Below are 6,000 nucleotides of genomic sequence, written 5' to 3'. Positions count from 1 at the left end.
CACCCCTCTCCTGGCTCCCAGCATAGATGGCATGTCCAGGGAAAATGGGCCATGGCCAGAATGCTGCTGTGATCCCCATGTGCCAGAAAGCCACTTAGGGATAGCAAGGCACAATTCAGAGTAGCCTTGAGGCTGCTCTGAGTTGCACCAATTAGTGAACTGGCTCCTGGCTAGAGCCAGTATCAGTAATCCACAAAGGTGGTGTCAAGATATTTTTGCCCTCCCCATCCTCCTGTCCAGCTGTAAGCACAGCTTGGACACCCCAGAGAATGTGGGTCACTGACTTTTGCCATGAGACTAAAGAGGTCTCTTTTTTTTAAATCAAGGGGCCCTACTGAGCCCAAAGTTTAGAATGTAGGCCTCTCATTTAGCTTTTAGTGCGTAAATTCCTGCTGGGCTTAAAGGGAAAAAGTCTTAGGGAGGCCTGTATGATTTACATGAGCGTTAATAAAAATCCAGTAGCGAATTATTGCACTATCTGGTTTTATTAACTGTTATGTACAAAGCAATTTTTGATTTGTTGCATGAAAGCTACTAGAGTCAGTACTGAGCTTTTGGTAAGATATGGGATGGAATGGAACGGCATGGTAAATACAGCATACTCTAGTTGTTTACCTCCTCTGTCACACTGGTAGGGAACCTGTGCCTTGTCACTCATGGAAGTGGATGTAAAAGCAGTGAGTGTGTGTGTGTGTGTGTGTGACAGAGAGAGAGAGAGAGAGAGAGAGAGAGAGAGAGGAAGGTTGTTAGTGAGAGGCAGCTGACAATGACTTTTTGTTTTATACCCATTAACCTTTTGTTTTGAAGGAAGTGCATTAACCCCCCCCCACACACACACACATATAAAGAGTTACGCTGACTTTGCAAACAGCTACTAAATAAGGAAGAGAAAGTGGAGGTCAGAATTGGGGTCACGGCTGTTGTCCTTTTAAATGCAAAACATCATGTTCATTTCAATTCTTTTCAGTAGCCTGAGGTAGGAGAGGAAGATCTGAAATTGTTTGCCACATGGATTAAAAAGAGAAAACAGAGAAAACAGTATTTTTAGAGACTGGAGAAGCCAGGATCATTTATCTGAGACCCCATGAACTTTGGAGTTCAGGTAAAATGAGATCCAGATTAGAGCCCTGCAGGGGACTATTTTTTAAATCCTGTTCCCCTCCCATCCCACAATAATAACTCCCACCTGCTCCCACATTGTTTCTTGCATTTTCATTCCTCTCCCATCTGCAAAGACCTTAAATCCTGCAAGAGAGACAGATTCCCCCATGCTACAAAAAAGTAAAAAAGGTCAATTAATATATTAAATCTATAAATGGAATTCAGACACAATTTTACCACTAAAAGAATAAAACAAATCTTGCTTAAAGTATGTAAAAAAAATACTTTAACTCCTGTTATAATAGACACCAAGTCTCTTTCTCTCTCTCACTTAAATTTAAGTATTACAAAAATAAAGTATTTTTCCACAAATTACCACAGTGGTTTTGTTTTGTACCACCCAATCCTGCCCACAATACAGTACATTTTACCAGCTCCATCTATTATGGCAGTGAGTCCTGTAGGACCTGCAGAATCCCAGTCCCACTACAGGGCTCTGATCCAGATCACATCCAGTCCTGGACCCTGATCCTTGGGACCAGATGATCTGCAGGATCCAAAGGAGGGTATAGGTGGCTTTTATGTTACCTTTATACACTCTCCATCAGACCATGGAACTGTACTGTGGCCAGTTTGACATCCAATGGCAAGTTAGAACAACTTCTGGAGGAGATCTGGGAAGGAAACATGAATCAGAAAGCAGTGCCCACTTGCCCCTATGCATCTGGACCCAAAGTTCAGGGAAGACACATATATGTAGGAAGGGTGTTATTCCCACCCCCCAATATCTTCACCCTGTATGACTAAACTACCTGGGTCATGACCTGACCTCTAATCTAATCTATCCTACACATATATGTGACACAGATAACTACATGAATGTGCATGTGATAGACTGCGGAATCAGATGATAAACATCACCTGCTCACCACGGGTCATCCAGCTAACCCAGACACATAGCAATGAAACCTATGAGCCACAGCAGACTAAGGGGTAGGCTCTCTTGGTATGGTAAGTAGAACATTGGATGCTGCAATTCTCAATTGTAAATGATAGTCCTCACTGTGGCATGTGGCTTAGTGGTGCGTGTATCATCGCCCAATACTGAGTAATTACTGGGCAGTCTTCCATGTTCTTAATTCCCTTGCTAGGCTTTGGAGAGATTTAAAAAAAAAACACTACATATTTTTTAACAGTTCAGAACAAAACAAGACACATCACAGGCTAACTCATTGAAGGTAACGGGAGTTTTGCACAAGCTCAGAAGGTCCCTAAAAGGCCAGATTTTTGAATAGTCGGGGAATTACTAAAAGACTATATGCAATAGTTGTATATGCAGTTTTGAATCTCATGTGTATATGCAGCTCCTGTGACTGTGCATGTAAATGGCCATTTAGATTTCTAGTTGTTTGGAAGTCTGGCCTTAAATATCTATTATAATAAAATAATTAAAGTGAATTAACAAAGATTTATATAGCATCTGTAATTAGCAAAAAAAATTACATGCAAGACTTCATGGACCAGATCCTCAGCAGGTGTTGCTCTTCTGAGGAGTTACATCAATTTACACCAGTTCTGACCTGGCCCCATATGTGTATGATTGACTTCCTTCACCACTGAAATGCAGCAACGTATTGGGGGGGAACAAAAGGGAACCACAGTCCCTGTTTAACAGCAACATTACTATCTACCAACAGTGTAGAAAAGAAAAAGGAAAACAATGTATCTAAGTAAATTCCCTGGAACTTAACCCCCCTTATTTACATTAATTCTTATGGGGAAATTGGATTTGCTTAACATCATTTCATTGTTGTTACATTGCTGATCAATTAGGGAACATGCTCATTTAAAATTGTGCAATGCTCCACTCTTACATTGTTTGGCTGCCTGCTTTCTCCAGGGGAGTGTAAATAGGCCAGAATGCACAGTAACAACCTGAGGTGGAAATTAGCCGGGAGACCAGGGCTCTCTCTCCTACTCTATGTGGGATTGTAAATAAGTGCAAACAAACAGTACAATAACTCCTCGCTTAACGTTGTAGTTATGTTCCTGAAAAATGCGACTTTAAGCGAAACGATGTTAAGCAAATCCAATTTCCCCATAAGAATTAATGTAAATAAGGGGGGTTAAGTTCCAGGGAATTTTTTTTTGCCAGGCAAAAGGCATTATATACATTTTTAAACAATTTTAAACAAGTAATTTAATACAAGTATAAGTTTTAAACAATTTTAAAGAAACAATTTAATACTACAACAATCATCACTGCTGAGTATGAAGCTTGGTTGAGGTGGTGGAGTCAGAGAGTGGAAGAGGATGGATTGTCAGGCTGCTCCTCTTGCACAGGCACTGACTTTGCCGGGGGCAGAGGGCTCAACCCTCGGCCCATCCACTCCACCCCTTTCCCCAAGCCCCCACCCTTGACCCACCTCTTCTCCCCCCCACCTCTGCCCCCTTTACTTTGCATGCCATGTCCTCACTCCTCCCCCCTCCCTCCACTCCCTTCTGGACGCTGCAAGCCAGCTGATTGCCATGGGCAGGAGGCAGGGGAGGGAGGTGGGAGGCGCGCCGAATCCTCACTCCTCCCCCTCCCTCCTGCCCGGGGCAATCAGCTGGCTTGTAGCCTTTAGGAGGCAGGGGGGAGAGAGCGAGGACTTGGTGCGCAGGCTCCCCCTCCCTCCCCGCCCTGCCTCCTGCCCCGGGCAATCAGCTGGTTTGTGGTGTTCAGGAGGCAGGGGAGGGAGGTGGAGCCTGCATGCTGAGTCCTTGCTCCTCCCCCTCCCTCCTGCTTCCTAAATGCCGCAAGCTAGCTGACTGCTGCAGGCAGGAGGTGGGGGAAGTAGGGGGAAGGCACTGATCCACGGGGTCTGCCAGCGGGCGGGAGGCGCTGTGGGGAGGAGGGGGGCATAAGGAGGTTGCCAGCTGTGGAGAAAGCAGGCAGCCAAACAATGTAAGAGTGGAGCATTGCACAATTTTAAATGAGCATGTTCCCTAATTGATCAGCAATGTAACAACAAAACAATGTTAACCGGGACGACTTTAAGTGAGGAGTTACTGTACTTTGGTTTTCCATTTTGACTAAACTCCTCTCATGTTTTATATAGAAATAGAAACCTGTTTAAAAGGTACATGCTGAATCCTGAGGACACACTGTGCCACTTAGCTGTCTCTTTAAACTGGGGCCATGTTTTTATTTTATACTCAAATATACCCTGAACCTCTCACAGATTTGGTGCATTCTTGGATAAATATTTGATCGGAGACCATGCATGGCAATATCCAGCTTAGAGAAATGAACCCCACATTATTTTTTAAATGACATTTAGTGCTTGTGAAAGGCTCTGGATTGAGTGCCCTGGGGAGTGAAGTCCTCTCCCCAAGGGAAAGGTACAACATGAGCAGTGGCTTGTCAAGCTTGCCCTGCACCTTAGTTCAACCAATGTGCTTCAATCATTACTTGAGGAACTACTTCCAGGGTTAAGAGAGAGAAGTTCAGTTCCCGTCTTCATTAATTCCTTGGCATCTCTGTTGAGACTGTCAACAAGTACCAATTGTGAGGGAGCTTGTGTGATGTACAGACAGAGGCAACAGGACTGAGGCCACTGTCTCATTCCTAGTAAGCCACCATAGTAAGCTATTATATAAGTGCAAGTTTCATACGTTACTGATACAAGGGAAACTGAACCAGTGACCCAAGGTCTCTGTGGACCATCAAAAATCCACATCCAGTTCCCTATCTTCTTGCAGGTTGTCATCTATTGGACAAATTCAGATGGATATCACAAACACTTAATCTCTTACCAGTAACACTCACACTAAATGACAATAGGAAAAAGATCCATGAATACTATGGATAATTACAGTGCTATGGCTGTAGCAAAGAACAAATGTAAACCAGGTCTGAACACCCAGGAAATAGACTGCTGATCTGTTCATAGCAAATATTCACCAGTTAGGATGAGTAATTTTCCAGCTTATGGGGTGTTCTCCAACTCTTTGCTTCAACTGTTCAGTATTGACAGGTTTCAGAGTAGCAGCCGTGTTAGTCTGTATCCGCAAAAAGAACAGGAGTACTTGTGGCACCTTAGAGACTAACAAATGTGTGCTGAAATAAATTTGTTAGTCTCTAAGGTGCCACAAGTACTCCTGTTCTTTGTTCAGTATTGGTTATTCACAGGTGTGTTTGATGGTCATTGGAGTCAGATGGTATTGTTTCTGCTCTGATTGGATGACAAACCTTCTAAAGAGGACAGTGGTGAACAACAAATAAGAAATATCACGTGGCATGAATAAATCATTCATGCTAAAATTCATGAAACTTTTACAATTTGTGAGCATTTTCATTAAATCCCAGTGGTGGCATGAATATCAACAAATATGACCCCACTGTGCTTCTGCCTACCCTACCTGGATTCCATCACTGTTGTAACTGGATACCTAAAATCTCCATGATTACTATGTAACCAGCTTGATAACACGTACAATCGCAATTAAAGAGCACAGGCTGGGGCCCCCAGAATTCTGATCCAGAGCTGTATCTGGCTTTCCAACACCCCCAAATTCAGTGATGTTCAGATCTGGGAGGGGTTTGTTTGGTTCCCTATAAAAATACAAGATTTAGCAAAATTCAGATTTAGTTACAGGTTTAGCCTTCAAGTGGTTATTCACATAAGCAGCCCGAAGTTTGGAGACTTATTTCAAGCTTTTCTGAACTAATCTGAACTTCTGGAATTTGCAAAAATTGGATGGGAGGCTCACAAGAATAGGCTTCTTGTGTGATTACCAGTCCATCCAGCTAAACCAGAAATAGCAGAAGAAAGGAGGAAGAGGCAGGTTTGCAGGGGTCATGTAATCAATAATGAATTCTTTGTACTTGAATAGCATCTTCCATGGGATTATCAG

General features: G+C 43.1%; 1 long non-coding RNA gene across 3 annotated transcripts in view; it reads right to left on the bottom strand.

Moving 5' to 3' along the window:
* Positions 1–1,688: 1,688 nt before the first annotated feature.
* The window catches only part of LOC120409075, a 130,913-nt gene continuing 126,601 nt past the window's right edge, over positions 1,689–6,000 (bottom strand). The window contains exons 3-4 of one of the 3 annotated variants that reach the window (XR_005601091.1): positions 5,048–5,145; positions 1,689–1,775 (exon numbers count right to left, since the gene is read on the bottom strand). This is a non-coding gene — a long non-coding RNA (uncharacterized LOC120409075). The remainder of the gene's footprint in view (positions 1,776–5,047; positions 5,146–6,000) is intronic. The other 2 variants (XR_005601094.1, XR_005601093.1) reach the window with 2 other exon arrangements.

This window comes from Mauremys reevesii, linkage group 7 (assembly GCF_016161935.1).
Source record: "Mauremys reevesii isolate NIE-2019 linkage group 7, ASM1616193v1, whole genome shotgun sequence".
Classification (NCBI taxonomy): Eukaryota; Metazoa; Chordata; order Testudines; family Geoemydidae; genus Mauremys; species Mauremys reevesii.
This window is presented reverse-complemented; position numbering and strand designations above follow the sequence as displayed.